Here is a 15,730-nt window from a genome sequence, read left to right on the forward strand (position 1 = left end):
TTGTCGCTGTGAGCACGATTTGCATAGTGTATGGCACTGCTTGAATGAGCGCCCAAACGGTTGGAGTAAAATCGGTCGGGATCGAAATATTTTGTACAAAACATTCTCCCAGCCGGGGTGGAGATGGTTTTTTTTGTTGCTGTTGCTGTTTTCGCCAGCAATCATTTGTGTTCGCGTGAAATATGTTTGTATAGTGTATGGGCGAGCATAGATCAAACAATCGTCGTGGAAACATCGAATTTGTACAGGCCAATTTGTGTAGTCTATGGCCCGCTTTAGATTTGTTTATAATTATTATTATTATTATTATCATCATAATTATTATTATTATTATCATTAGAAAAAAAAGGAAAACTACACCGATCAAACCCATGGTGTAGGGTAAGCAAATTGTTATTACTTACTTTAATGTATGTTTGAGCTGCGAATAAAAAATCGAGAGAAACAAAACAAAACAAAAACTAGCTAAGTCGTATCAGAATAGAAAAAAAACTAAAAGTAACGCGATAAGCTCCAATCAAATCGCTAGAAACAGACACACACACCACACATTTGTAAATAAAAGGAGAGAAACTTGGGAGTGATTGTGACCGCGTGTGAGAAAAACTGAGAACAAGAGAGCTTGAAGTTATAGTGTAAGCTGTTCAGGAATTAGACAAAAGAAAAGTAAAAATATAAACAATGAAAATAAAACCAACAAAAAATTTCAGCTAACCGATAAGTTAGCGGTGAAAACAGAAAGAGAGATCTATTTTAACAGAAACGGATAAAAAAGAAGTATAAAAAATATATATACTAAAGAAGATTTTAAAGTGAGAGAATAAAAATGAGAGAAACAAACATAAACCCAGCTCGAGGGAAGTGGAGTGCGTAGAAAATTATACTAAATGAGAGTTAGTAGCGTTCTTGTAGTTTTTAAAGCGAACGACCGTGTATAAAAAAAACAGCAAATGCTAAGCTAGTTGGACAGTGAAAGAAGAGAAAACAACAAATCAGTAGAAAAAAGCAAAAAAAAAAACGATAGATCACACTCACAAACAAAACAAACTCACACACCCACTCACTCTCACCCACAACCAACATTTTGAATGTTTTTGATACAATGTAATTTATATATTATATCTAATTTAGTTTAATGTGAATATATATTATAATATTTTTAAGGTCTCTAACTGAAATATGGCGAAAGCAAAAGAAAAAAAAACTGATGATGGTGAAAAATACAACTGGATAAAAATTAAAAAAAAAACAAAGTTGGCTTTGGTGTTTTTCAAACGAAACGTATCTGAAAGTGCATCCCTTTCCTTTAGAAGACTTTGATCGTAGAAGGCCTTTTGTAGTTGTGTTGTGTATCCCCTTCGTTGGACCGGTCGATTGAGTGTGCCACGTGTCGAGTACCACCATCAGGTGGGTCTGCACGTGGTTGGCCTATTGCTTTGATCTAAGCGAATTGGTAATAATTGGCTAATGCCTGTCATCGGTTCCCTGTGAAGAGATTTATTGCATACTTTGGTTCGTTGCCAACCTCATTTGTTGGTGAGTGTAAAGTGGGGATTACAATATATTCAAACGATATTGAGAAAATCGTCAATAAAACTCGAACATATTTATATTGTCTTTTATCGATTTTTGAATCTTCCTTCCTCGTGACAGTTCGATTTTCAGTAATTCACTCACATTAGACTTTAAAAAAAAATGTTGAGCTCCTTGTCAAGATAGCATCGAAGAGATCTATAATTAAAAAAATAATAAGGGGTTGAAAATCGATTCACTATAGCTAGATGCTCGAACCGATCGAAACGTAAACCATTCCGAATCATTTTTGAGCAGAATGATTCCATTTTGTAACATTATAGAATGAAATGGATTGCCAAACAATTTATCCCAAGCCATCGCGTGGACGAATGAAGTTATTCCAGCCTACTTGTTATGAACCAAGTGTCGCGGAAGTCAGTTGAAATGAAGGGCAACTGAAAATGATATTCACATATCATTCATCACTCGTTGTAGCAATTTGGTATTGCAAAAAAAAAAATGATCGATAGGGCTTGTGATATAGCTCAGTTTGATTTAAATTATTTGGTCCTATTCCATCTTGTATTATCATTCATTTACAGCATTTAGAAGTTGAACAGAATCCGCCATCTTTGATTTCAAGATGACGTCGGAGGAAAAAAATTGACTATTACTCGTTGAGCCCTTTCAACCAATACCCATATTGTATGGGTTTCATGCATTTTCCAATCATTTACAGCATTTTGAATAGGATTGTTCGATCTTCAGGTAAAGATCGATCTCCCAGATCGATTCAAATGGACGATAGTAGGATCGATCCATCTAAAAAATGGGAGCTTGAGAATCAATCTTTGATAGATCGATCATTTCCATTTTTAACAAAAACAGCAAAAAAACGGAGTATCAAAGATGGAGATCTATATTCGGATAAAAAAATGCTTCCATGTAGGTCCCATAAACTGGGGTAAATTTGATCACTTCGCAATTGCATTCAATTTCAAAAATTTTCGAATTTTTAATGCACGAGCGATTGTATGCTGCCGTAAAACCTCTTATCCCAGAGTTTCAGCATGGATTCGTAAAGAAACGGTCTACGGTGACGAATCTGATGTGTTACGTTAGTTTCCTGAGTAATAGTCTGGAGAAAGGTTGTGAAGTGGATTCAGTCTATAATGACTTTGCAAAAGCGTTTGACCGTGTCCCGCACAGAATTCTTCTTGCAAAGATGGATCGCATAGGTTTTTCAGCTTGGTCACTTGATTGGATTGCCTCTTATCTGTTGCGCCGACAGGCTTTCACAAAAATTAGGAATTCACGATCACGAACTTTCGACATCCCATCTGGAGTACCGCAGGGAAGTCACCTTGGACCCCTTGTGTTCATAGTTTTCGTGAATGACCTATGTAATACCTTTCAATCCGACACTCTGCTTTATGCTGAAGACTTGAAGCTGTTCAGAAGAATAAGCAGTTCCGTTGACTGTCTTGCCTTACAAAACGACATCGGCAGATTAGAAGACTGGTGCCGCTTAAATGGAATGACGGTAAACGCCAAAAAATACAAGATAGTCAATTTCACTCGTGCACGTAACACAGTCAACTTCGAATATCAACTCTCGGGTTCAACATGGAGAATGTCAAATCCATTCTCGACCTGGGAGTGAAAATTGACAACAAACTAACATTCGCTGAACACATCGCACTCACGTCTGCGAAGGGTTTTGCTGCATTAGAATTCTTGCGTCGTAGCACGAAAGACTTCGACGACGTCTATGCACTGAAAGCAGTGTACTGCTCTTCGGTTCGTAGCATTATGGAATACGCCGCTCAGGTATGGGTTCCTACTCAGAGTACACACTGCTACCGACTTGAACGTGTCCAGCGAAGCTTCGTTAGGTACGCTCTCCGGCGACTTCCTTGGAACGAACCACTTCGACTTCCGCCGTACGAGCAAAGGTGTGCTCTGATAAGCACCCAGCCAACATGAAATCTCTGTTGTGGTATGAGCCTACTTGGTTGAATGATTCAACTGAATCAAAGCAATCGAAAGATTCCTTTTAATTCAACCACGGTAAATGAAAAGTTCATATACCAGTATTTCGATAGCAACTTACTATCTTCTTCAGTGAACGTTTTCGATTGATATCGATCAAGCAGTGTACTGGTATATGAACTTTTCATTTACCGTGGTTGAATTAAAAGGAATCTTTCGATTGCTTTGATTCAACATGAAATCGTAAAAGAAATCATCGCCAAACTCGTACATATACGCAACTCAAATCTGAATCGTATTTGTGTACACTAAACATTCGTCCATATCGTATATTCATCGTAGAAGATGTTAATACCAAATAAAATACGACTAAGTTACGATATGTTGGATGAAGTCGTATTTAGCACGACCAATGTCAAATGCAATCTTATAACAATCGCGTAAGATTTCTTAAGTCGCATTTTATCTGCACACGAATTACCTTCGTGATGCAATCGTAATGAACTTCAGACAGAATCGTAAAAAATCACACATAAGCGCTGTCCATTATCAATTTTGTGTACTGCAAATAATCATCACTTAAAGGGTCAATTAAATGTAACATAATGAGTAGTTGCGTTCGACCGTGCAATCATCATCGTATAAAATTATTGGAATTTGTTTGTTCGTTTTCGGGTGGTGTTTGTGGCGGTTTAAATCGAAAATTTTCGAATCCTTTTAATTTCTGCGGCTGCCCGGTAGGTCCTATCGGTAGAAGCGTGTGCGATATACAGCATACAGTCGATGACGATTTTTTCAAATCATTCATGATTCATCACATCGGCCGGAAGACATCGGTTTCGAGAGTTTTTTAATTCCCCTGAAGTAAACCAAATCAGGTGAGTGGTATTCAGAGTCATGGCCGTAGGAACGGGGGGGGTTTTGGGGGTTAAACCCCCCCCATGAAGGTCCAAAAATTCCAAGACAAATTTGATATTTCTAATCAGATTTTGATGAACAGCTATAGTAACTATAGTATAATAATATCGACTCAAAATCTCATTCCAGGTCCACAATTTACATCTATTTTTCAAAAAATTTCTCAATTGTTGATAGTAATTCAGTCCCAAATATTGAATCTCAATGAAGTTAGACTAAGCTTATCAGATTATCCGGATTTTGACCAAAATTGCTCACTCTTTTTGCAAAATCAAACGAAAATTTCAATTGAGTCATAAGAGTTATTTATCTTGCATCCAAATATTTTTTTTAAACGAATTTTGTCAAAATATACATAAACGATTTATTGGAAACCTTAAATATGATTCTGAATCGGCTGATGTGGTTCAATTAAATGAAAACAGTTTTCCACGAGTTTTTTTTGTATTTAAATGAAATAATTCCGAAATTCGCCTGCATATTGGCCGGCTTTTTGAGAAAATTATGAAACAATATGCCCCAATTTCGCAAAATTTTGAAATAAAATTGCCTGGATTTGCCCAGCCCGGATCCTTGCTGAAAAAAATCTAGTAAGTATCCAGTTTATTGTTCTTTATTTTCAGTTTGGTATAGAATCCTGCTTTGAACCTTGGTGATGCATTTCAATCTAAAATATGATGAATTTTTAAATTTCGGAATATGGGGTTTGGGTTTGGGTCAATATTTATCCTTAATTTTTATGCTAAGTTGAAACATAAGAAAGTTCAGAATTGAAAAATGTGAAGCAATTTCATCATTGAATATGTTATTCAAATTTACACGTTTTATTTCGAATTAATTTATTGAAAAAAATCATATTGAAAACCATAAATTCAGAATCAAATAAAAGATTTCTGGTTAAGGATTCTGATACAAATTTCGCTTTTTGGTTTCAAATTCATAGGATTTGTTATCTGGAATTTAGATTAAGGTTTTGATTTTTGATTCAAAATGCTGAATTCAGACTAGGAAATAGTATTCCAGGTTTGTATCCAGATTTAGCTCAAATTTAAGTTTTATAATCAATATTAAAATATCAATGTTTAAATTTCATTAAGTATTCAAATTGGAAGAGATCGCAGTTTCGTAACTTTAATTCTTGGTTTAAAAAAAATTCAATCAAAGTCAGTTTGGAAACACAAACCTGATGAAAATCACACATAAAAAATTAGATCTGGATTCATTTCAAAGAATCTGTTTTTTTTTAATATCTAGATTTAAATTTTTACGGGATCACAGGATTATAATAATGAAATATTAAAAAAATTAATGATAATTGTTAAACTTGTTACTTATCCTCAGGTAAAAATTCAGCTGGAAATTTATTTAACATTATTTACATTTATTGCAGATTCTTCATTCTTTAAAATCACAGGTTCTAACTAAAATCTTAAATTAAAATCGAGTTTACAAAAGTAGAAAATAACCTTATTTGAACAGTAAACCTTACTTTTTACTTTTATTGCTGAATATTTGATACATTTTCAGCCCTGCTTAAAATGGTTATGCTTTTGATTCAAAAGAATTAGCTCCCTAATGTAAGTAAATAAAAAAGTTTTTTTTTTTTCTAAATGAAGCGTTCAAAATCCTTTTTTTTCTGTTTCGATTATGATAATCGTTTCTATATCATTGTGCTACTCGTGACTTTTATCACTTATCTGGGAGTTCTGGGACAACTGTGTTCAATGTTTACTCTTGGGCTCAAACTCACGGACATCAGCTCAGAAGGCAACTGATTTACCAACGGAACTATATCACAGCTACCTATATTTTTAAAAGCTTCTTTAAAAAAAAATCTCCTAGGACTAATTTTCAAAACTTTTAATGCAAAGTAACTTTAACTTGAACAATTTGTACTTAGTACATGTACATTTTTTCACTTGTGTATGCATTGTTCAAGCACAAATATTAAAGGAAAAAAATTGTCATCAAAACCCCCCCATGAGCCGATTCTTCCTACGGCCCTGTTCAGAGTTAATGATTTAACCTAATATTATTATAAAATATGCTCTTACAGGTACTACCGGAATCCTGCCAATTGTGCCGAGCGTTTGGAGGAGAAACCCGGTTCGCGTCAATAGCTAAGTCATCTCCGAAATTTGATGTATGTTTTCCCTGCTAATGGCAGGAGGTCATCATAGTTGATACAGAAATAATTAAGGCTCGTCGATCGATGCATTCAAATTCTGAAGGAAAATGTACGTCGAATTGTGGAATTTTTATTTGGTGCTGGTTATGTTCAGAAACAAAATTTAAAAACTCTGAAGGATCTTTCGGTAAGCAATAAAATGTTAAACAAAATTTAAGAATCCCGTTGGAATTTTTTTTAAATTATTTTGGCAATAATGAAGAACCACGAAACGTAAAGCTGATGTATGATGTGCTGGAATTCAATCTTCAGGAAGTTGAGCCATCTGCCCTGTTTGCCACTAACAATGCTCTAGTTTGCTAAACTCCGACGACTTCATTAAAGTGGCTTATGAGATCGATCGCAGTCGTTACGATGTGTCGGCGTTTGATGGGACTTTTTATCAGAAGTCAGGTATCAACTGGAGAATGTCACGATCTAGCGCGAAAAGCTAAACGATGGAATGAGAAGCATATGGCATAGCTCAAGGCTAAAAGGCGCTCATCATGGACGAGCTTAAAAAAGTTATGAAAATATCAGACGCCAATGAAAGTTGACAACGGTTGAAAGACTAACACCCTTATTCTAGTTTTCGATCGAATGACATTCGTTCGAAAGTTTTGCTATTTCGTATTCTTGTTTTCGTTCGAACGAATGCGAACAGTTCGATTTTTCGAACATAGTTCGAACGAACAAAATGTAGCATTCCCGTTTTCGATCGAACGTATTTTTAATACTGCCAAACAAACGTAAGTCTTGTGCTGCGAACGGCTGGCGTTTAATGCAAAAATGTACGAAAAGTAGAGGCAATCGTAAAATTGAGAGGAAATGAAACTAAAAAAAATCATTCGATTCTATTTTGCGAAAATATCGCTGATGAAATTCATTCGACCGATCTTATTTCTACCAACGATAAAAAATGGAAAACATTTTTGAGATTGGTCGTGGATTCGAAAGGTGCAAAAAAATTGTAAAATTTCTCATGAACAATTTAAAAAAATATAAAAGTTTGAAAACAACATTTTTTCCAAACTCAAATTAATCAGTTTTATTTCATTTTTTCCTTTTCATATCGGACCCGCAGCCTTTAGTTATGATTTTTATCCTTTTGCGGGGCAGGTTTTTAAAAGCAGCTGCGACTACACTCTCACAAACGACTGGTACCCGCTTCGGCTCGTTTAAAAATTGAAATTTGAAACATCCCAAAAATCGATTGGTTGCGGCTGCTGCTGTTGAAGATTTTTTTGCCGGTTCTAATCCGTTTGTTAAAAAACTTTCTTGTAAAGGTATACCGGGACACTAGCTCCGACTCGTTCAGCATAGCTGCGATTTCACTGGAGGCGATTAATTCGCCTGACCGGAATGCGGGGACCGACCCGACCGGATCGGTACTTCGACTTACCCAAGAATTTTCTGTTCCAGTTATGATGGTGCACCGTCACGACTAGTCAAAATTTCACAAATTTACAAAAATAAACAGTTGTTTACCTCAAGTTGTCATGGTGAGAGTTGTGATTTTGACACAAGTCTTGACTTCGAAATTTCTAAATCGATCTGGTAACACCAACATTGAACGTATCGCATTCGAACGAAAACAAGAATAGCTTTTTCGAATTCGATCGAAAGTATCCGTTCGAACGAACGACAGATACGTCGTAAACGAGAATAAGGGTGTAAATTCTTGGTCCGGATAATCTACTCAAGTACAGTCAAAGCGATCTAGATGCCTCGAAGAAAGCCACCAAGATTATGATAAAAACTGGAAAAATTTCTGAACGAGTTGAACCAAGTCCGACCGAACGTTAGCAAAATCGAGCGCATCATGCAAAAACGGGAAGTCCATGAAATCAATGAAAAAAGAAAAAAATCAAAGAGGACATATACGTCGGATTCTGTACTCGTTTCAGGGTTGCAAATATCCGTCAGTTTGCAGAACGTGTGTTGGTTTTGCAACATAAGAGGACTAAAAAGCGAACAGAATATGAACAACAGATTGATAGTATCAACACTGACCATATGATCAGTGGTATCAATCTGTCGCATAAAGAAGTCTAAAGATTCGTTGGGTAAGATATTTTTGAGATCCCATCTAAATTTGATTTGAATTTTGATATTTTTATTTTTAGAAAATATTTAACGTTAGGAAATAGCTGACCAAAATGACTTGAATTTGTTTGAAACATTCAAGCTATAATCGGGTATGGCCTCGGTCCCTAAGAAGGAAACCAGCGAAAAATTGACCGCCATGTACAAAACTTTTGCTGGTGGTCTTTTTCAATCGACAAATGTCCCGCCTATGATCCAACGGTTAATGTTTTGTAGTTTTAGTCATTGGATAAAATTGACAATTTAATTCCCTTCTTCCCTGTCCCTAGGCTGACGAAAACAAATAATATTAGACCAACCACTGATATCGATCAATATATGCATCACCGTTTATCTGAATTCGGGAGGAATTCACTCTGGCACTCTGTTTCTCAAGTGACTCGAATTCTCGTCGCCATGTACAAAACTGTTCCGGTGTACGACTCTCTGAACTAGGCCAAGATGTCTGGATCAGCGCAAGGAAAGTATGAACCGTCCCAGCTAACATGAAATCGTAATAGAAATGATAATCCAAATCGAATATTAAGACATTTTCAATAACCATCGTAAACAAGATGGTATTTAGTGATTTTCTATCAATCATTTACGATAAGCTTTGCCAACAAAAAGTTGAATCGTATAGCAGTTTAGTCAATTCGTAAATATGTCTCCAAAAAGTTGAGAATATGCTAATTCGACATTGTGTAAACTGATTTACGATAAATGGGCGGTGCTTGACATTCTATCCGGTCTCTCCCTTCCTTTGACCGGTTCGTTAAAAGAAAATTTGATATATAGAGCTATAGCGTGGTTCATGTCAGATGATGACTTGGCATCGTGGTAAGATACCGGAGAGCGAACTCGGAGGGCTGGATTTCAAATCTCGGTCGCGGAATTTTTTTTTTCATTTTTTTCAAATTACCTGAAATCGTTTAATTTGCTTTTTGTAGGGAAATCGAATCGTTGGAATCTTGCCATTGTAGATATATCGCCTCCACTTTTGTAGCTATATGCTATTTTGGTAAGTTTAATACAATCTTTTCATCTGGTATACTTGTTTGAATAATTCTGTTGTTCTTGCGATATACCTTCTTAAATGTTTGCTGGGGTATGGAGTAGGTTCCCGGTATCAAGAAGATCAATATCGGTCAAGCCAGAATGAAGTTCATTGTTGTATGTACGCGAAACATCAATAATTATTTAAGTGAAAAATGTGTGATATTGTGATTATGATTTTTTCTTATTGTGATAATAGTGTAGTGTATGTTTTTTTCAGAATAGAGCTCAATAAAAATCATCAGTTGTTTTCATTTCTTGGTACGTCGTATTTCAATCTCAATAAAACACATACACTGCCGGCCAAAAATTTGGGATCACCCACTAAAAAACATGCAAATTTTGATCGTTCATATCTCAGCCGTCTTAGGACATATTGAAAATCTTCTGATCTCATTTGAAAGATAATGAGCAACAGCTATCTCGGAGGTATTTTGCCCAAATATAATGTTTTAGTTTTGAACTCAAAACTTAACCTAAAGTTATAACATTTTCAAAAAATCGCACTCAATATTCAAAGCTGGTCATCTCGGGATAGGGTGGACCAAATCTCAAAATTTGAGTGGCATTAGAATTCCTGTTCCTTACTTCTCAAAACACAATCAAAAAAATTTGAGAAAAAATTCAAGAATGTATTTTTAATTTATAAAATAGACACTTGAGTCATCGTCCAAAAGTTTGGGATCACCTCTTTGTATGGTGAGTTTGGGATCATTCTTATAAATACTTGCAAATTTATTTTATTCATATCTTTCTCATCTAACATCGTATTGCAGATCTAAAGGGTTCATTTGGAGGCTTAGGAAATGTTGTTTTTTAAGAGGTGATCCCAAACTTTTGGACGATAACTCAAGTGTCTATTTTATAAATTAAAAATACATTCTTGAATTTTTTCTCAAATTTTTTTGATTGTGTTTTGAGAAGTAAGGAACAGGAATTCTAATGCCACTCAAATTTTGAGATTTGGTCCACCCTATCCCGAGATGATCGGCTTTGAATATTGAGTGCGATTTTTGGAAAATGTTATAACTTTAGGTTAAGTTTAAAATTCAAAACTAAAACATTATATTTGGGCAAAATACCTCCGAGATAGCTATTGCTCTTTCAAATGAGATCAGAAGATTTTCAATATGTCTTAAGACGGCTGAGATATGAACGATCAAAATTTGCATGTTTTTTAGTGGGTGATCCCAAACTTTTGGCCGGCAGTGTAACATGCTACATAAAGTGGTTCGCCAAATCGTTTTTTGGTAGAAATCGCATAAGAATTCATCACACCTCGCATAAAATGTCGTTTAAACAGTCGAGCGAATGTCGAACGACTTCATGTCGTACAAGATTACATCAAACCTCTTATAGAGTGTGACTTAAGTTGTCAATCGATGTTAAAATCTATGAGCATCGTATAAGACTGCTACACACCTCGCATAAAGGGTGACTTAAATCGCCAATCGATCGTCGGATTGATTCAAATCGTACAAGAGTTCTACACACATCGTATAAATGGTGATTCTTAATGTCAAACCGCCCTGAATCGTAAATTTGTATAAATCGATTCTTTCAAAGTAACGTACAACAAATCATCAATGCAACATAAAGTACCAAAGTATATCAAACATCGTAATACGATCTTAAATTATGCAATCAACGTCGTAAATTAGAAAGTAATCAAAACATTTACGTATATCGCCTCATATTTTGGTAGGTATATGCTTTTTGTTGAGGATTCAGGGGGTAGTTTACCGCTTGTGTTCGAATCGGAGGGTTTACTTTCCGTTGCTCTGCCAACGGGACGGAAAAGTAGCACCAAGAACGGGGGACGATCAATTTCATCCACTCCACCAGCAGTGGTTTCGTTGCTTGCTGCTTCTCTGCTAACAGGTCGGGAGTCGGACAATTTCGCTGCACTGAATTAGTCCGCACACTACACACAGCACTAATTTCGCTGTTCCGGGTTTCGGATGTGCTTTAGAACACAAAAGACGACCGATTTACAACAAATAAAACACCACTTTATTCTACTATTACTCGACCGACAAAACAAACAACACGCGAGCACGGAGCTGATGTTGCCACTACGAGAATTTATTTTAACTGATTTATGTTGTCTTTGTTGTATGTATGTATGTATGTATGGATTTGATGATTTTGGCCTAGAGTGTTATACTCTATATAACCACTGCACGAGTATAGGTCGAATCAGGTCGAATCTATTTGATTATTCGAAGACACAGTGTGTCTAATACGAGCGATTTTTTCATTAAATTGAAAATCTTGCTTTTTCTAGGAAGCTTATGACTTCCTTGATCCTTGATTCATCGAAGTTTTTTATCAGATCGAATAGATTATTACATCTTTCCCAGTCGTAGTGGTTACGAATATGATTGTATTGTATACAGTGAAACAGTGCATGTTCGGTCGTAAAATTTTCTGTACATAATTCGCAAGTTTTTGATTCTCGAATGTGCATGAGTCCCAGGTAGTATGGTGAGTAATCATGTCCGCTTAGAAGTCGATTTGCTGTTCGAATTTGTCTGTTATTCATTTCAGAACTCCAGTACCACGGTTTGCAATTAAAATTCTCTTGGAATTTATAAAATTTCAATCCTTTTTGATTGATTGTTGCCAAATCCTTATACCACTTATTTGTATCGTCTATAAGTGTCTTTTTATAGTATCGAATCGCATCATCTAATCGAAGTTTGTTTTCTAGGATTGCTGAACTTTCGAGTCCAAGTTTCGCTAGTTGGTCAGCATTTTCATTACCTCTGATTCCAACATGAGAAGGTAACCATTGTATAGTTGCACGATTTTGTGTTGCTAGAGAACAAATGTCGTGAGTTACTTTATCGAACGTTTTGTTCTTTCGATCCCTTTTTAAAATTTTGCATGCCGCTTGGGAGTCTGTGAAAATAACAATTCTTCGCGAATCGTTCACTTGTACGTGTTCTAATGCAACTCGTATTGCCAGTAGCTCTGCAGAAGTAATGCTCACTTCGTGCGCTAAAGCTAGGCTTATGCTTTCGTCTGTGGAGGCATCGTAAATACCAAGTCCGCAATTTGAGCCAGATTTGGAAGCATCCGTATACCATTGTTCGTACATGCAATAATTTGTTTGAATCATTTCTTGAGTGAGTTTTTTTAGAACTATAGGAGATGTTAATTTCTTTTTTTGAGTTGACCCTATTATTTGCTCATTAACCGTAAAATTGAATATGCTACAAGATTTAGTCTGAACATAAAGTTTTTGGAATGTGTTGACGTTTTTTATGTATACTCTTTCAATGAATGAGTACTGCCTTTCTTGTTTCAGTTGATTCAGGTTCAAAGACTGTAATTGTTGAGCAATCAAATCGTTCCTGTAAATGTGAAAAGCAATTCTCTTTTTTGTAATAAATTCGCGTTTCAACGTTAGAGGTCCTTCCCCACTCAGCGCTGCCAATGTGTTAATGGGAGTTGTTTTTGTGCAACCCGTTGCTACCCGAAGTCCTTGTCGGTTGGTAGTCTCCAACATGTCAATATATTTTTTTGCAGCATTTCCGTAAAGAATGGCACCGTAGTTCAGATAGTTTCCGAAGAGTGCTTTGTGGTACATTACCATGACTTTTGGTGTACCTCCATATTTTATTCCTCCAATAATTTTCAACATGTTCATCCTCTCCATAAATGTGTTTTTTAAATTTTTAACATGTAAGCCGTATCTTAGTGTTTGGTCCAGAGTGATACCTAAATATTTGTAGTTTTTAACCGTTTCTAGTATTTCACCTCCTAGAGAAAGAGGGAGAGTTTTGTTTGAGTCTTTGAAGAGCATAGCCTTTGTTTTTGAACAATTTATTATCAATCCAAGCTCCTCAGCTTTTGATGTGAAATCATTTATTTCCAGTTGCATTTTATTAACAGCCTTTTCTAAAGTTTTTGCTTTTACAATTTTCAGGAAATCATCCGCAAACTGAAGAGTTATGGTGTCCCTGTCGAGGTTTGTATTGTGAAGAGAAGAGGTGTAGATATTGAAAAGGATAGGCGAAAGAACATCACCTTGTGGAACTCCGCAGCTTGTCATGTGTTCTACTTTTCCTTGATCTGTGCAGATGATCATTTTTCTATTTATAAGAAAATTGAAGATCCACGTTATGGTATCTTTTCGGAATCCATAATTAAGCATTATGATTCTCAGTTTATCTACATTTACACTATTAAATGCATTTGAGAAATCAAAAAATACTCCAATTGTTACAAATCCTTCTCTTCTGGATGACATTATATAGTTTGTTGCAAATGTCACACAATGTTCCGTTGACATGCCTTTACGGAATCCAAATGAAAAATCAGGTAGAATATTGTTATTTGAACAGGTAAGGTTAACATCTTCAAGAACCGCTGCATTTATAGTTTTGGTGATAGTTGAAAGAAGAGCAATAGGTCTACTCGATTCAATCTGTTCCGGAGGTTTGTTTGGTTTCAGTACTGGTATAATCTTAATTTCTTTTAAATGATCTTGTAAGCTTCCACTAAGCCACATTTCGTTCAATAAATCTATTATTTTTGAAACAGTATTTAAATCCATACTTTTTAGCATACCATAATTTATGGAATCTATTCCTGGTGCTGATCTAATAGATTTCTTATTGATAATTGCCTTCCAGGACTCAAAGGTTATTATTCTTTGTCGAGTATTTAGGTCAGGCGAGAGACGTTGCTTTATTTCTTGCACTCCAAAATTTTTTGTAAGGAATTTTTCAGCTGTGTCTTTGTTATTTAATATGGGATTATTTTTGGGGTTCTCAACAGGACTCAGTTTTAATCTCTTAATTAGTTTCCAGTTTTCCTTTACATTGCGTGGATCTATGGTACTTGATAGTTCCATCATTTTATCTTTAATATGTTTTATTTTTGATTTTTTGAATTGTGCTACAGCTTTTTTCCATTCTATGAGATTTGTGGTGCTGCTACATCTATTATAATTTCTTAGAGCATTTTGTTTAGATTCATATAATAGGGAAAGGTCAGGACTCCAGTAATATTTTGGTGTAAATGTATTCATTTTCTTATGTTTATTGCTTATCTGATTCGTAATTACTGCAAGGTCTTTAATTTCTTCAAATTCCCAGTGTTTAATTTGCGATATTTCTTCGGTGATTTTTGTTCGATCAAAATAACACTTTTTCTTTGTTTTGAATGATAATTGAAGTTGTGCTTTTATCATAAGGTGACCGCTTCCACCAAAACTCTTTTGTAATACTTCCCATTTAGCATCATTAAACATGTTTGTGGTGCACATTGATAAGTCAATAGCACTGGGTCTTTGATTTGCTATAGCTGGGATGAATGTGTATTGACCATTGTTGAGTATGAGAAAGTTGGTACTAATGATCGAATCATATATAAGATTCCCCTTATTATTGGTCTCTAAACAACCCCACAGTTCATTATGGCTGTTGAAATCCCCTCCTATAAAGACCTTGGAGTGTGTCGATAATTGGCTAAGTAAAAGTGTGAAAGCGTTTTCTAACTCTTGTAATGTAATTCTAGGGTTGATGTAAATTACTACAAGGACAAGATCAAGGGTATGTATTTTTATACCTAACGTTTCGAATTGCATCGATGAACTTAAGATCAGTCTTTCAAAAGTAAGGTCAGAACGTAGATATATACCAGTACCTCCAAAACCATCAGACCTTGGTGATAATATACGGTGATAACCTTGTATATTCCACCTGTGAGTCATTATTTGATCTGGTTTAACCCAGATTTCTGATAATAGTGCTGCGTCATATTTCTCCGTAAACAGTTCATGGGCAAGCTCGTTTTTATTTGTCTTCAGACTTTGTATGTTTGTTTGTATTATATTAAAGTTACTTTGCATCATGAACTGTTTCCGGTCCACTCACCTGCCTTCATCAATTCTCCCATAATTTGATTTGTAAGCTCTTCTCCAGGTGCTCCGTGCGGCTTCAAAATTTCAACCAATCTGGTACTTACTTCCTTCATTGCTTTCCT

At 35.5% G+C, this 15,730-nt stretch overlaps 1 protein-coding gene across 1 annotated transcript in view; it reads right to left on the reverse strand.

The window, feature by feature from the left end:
• LOC129740062 (high affinity copper uptake protein 1) overlaps positions 1–15,730 on the reverse strand; it is a 409,058-nt gene that overhangs the window by 156,712 nt on the left and 236,616 nt on the right. The window lies entirely within an intron of this gene.

This window comes from Uranotaenia lowii, chromosome 1 (assembly GCF_029784155.1).
Source record: "Uranotaenia lowii strain MFRU-FL chromosome 1, ASM2978415v1, whole genome shotgun sequence".
NCBI classification, from domain to species: Eukaryota; Metazoa; Arthropoda; class Insecta; order Diptera; family Culicidae; genus Uranotaenia; species Uranotaenia lowii.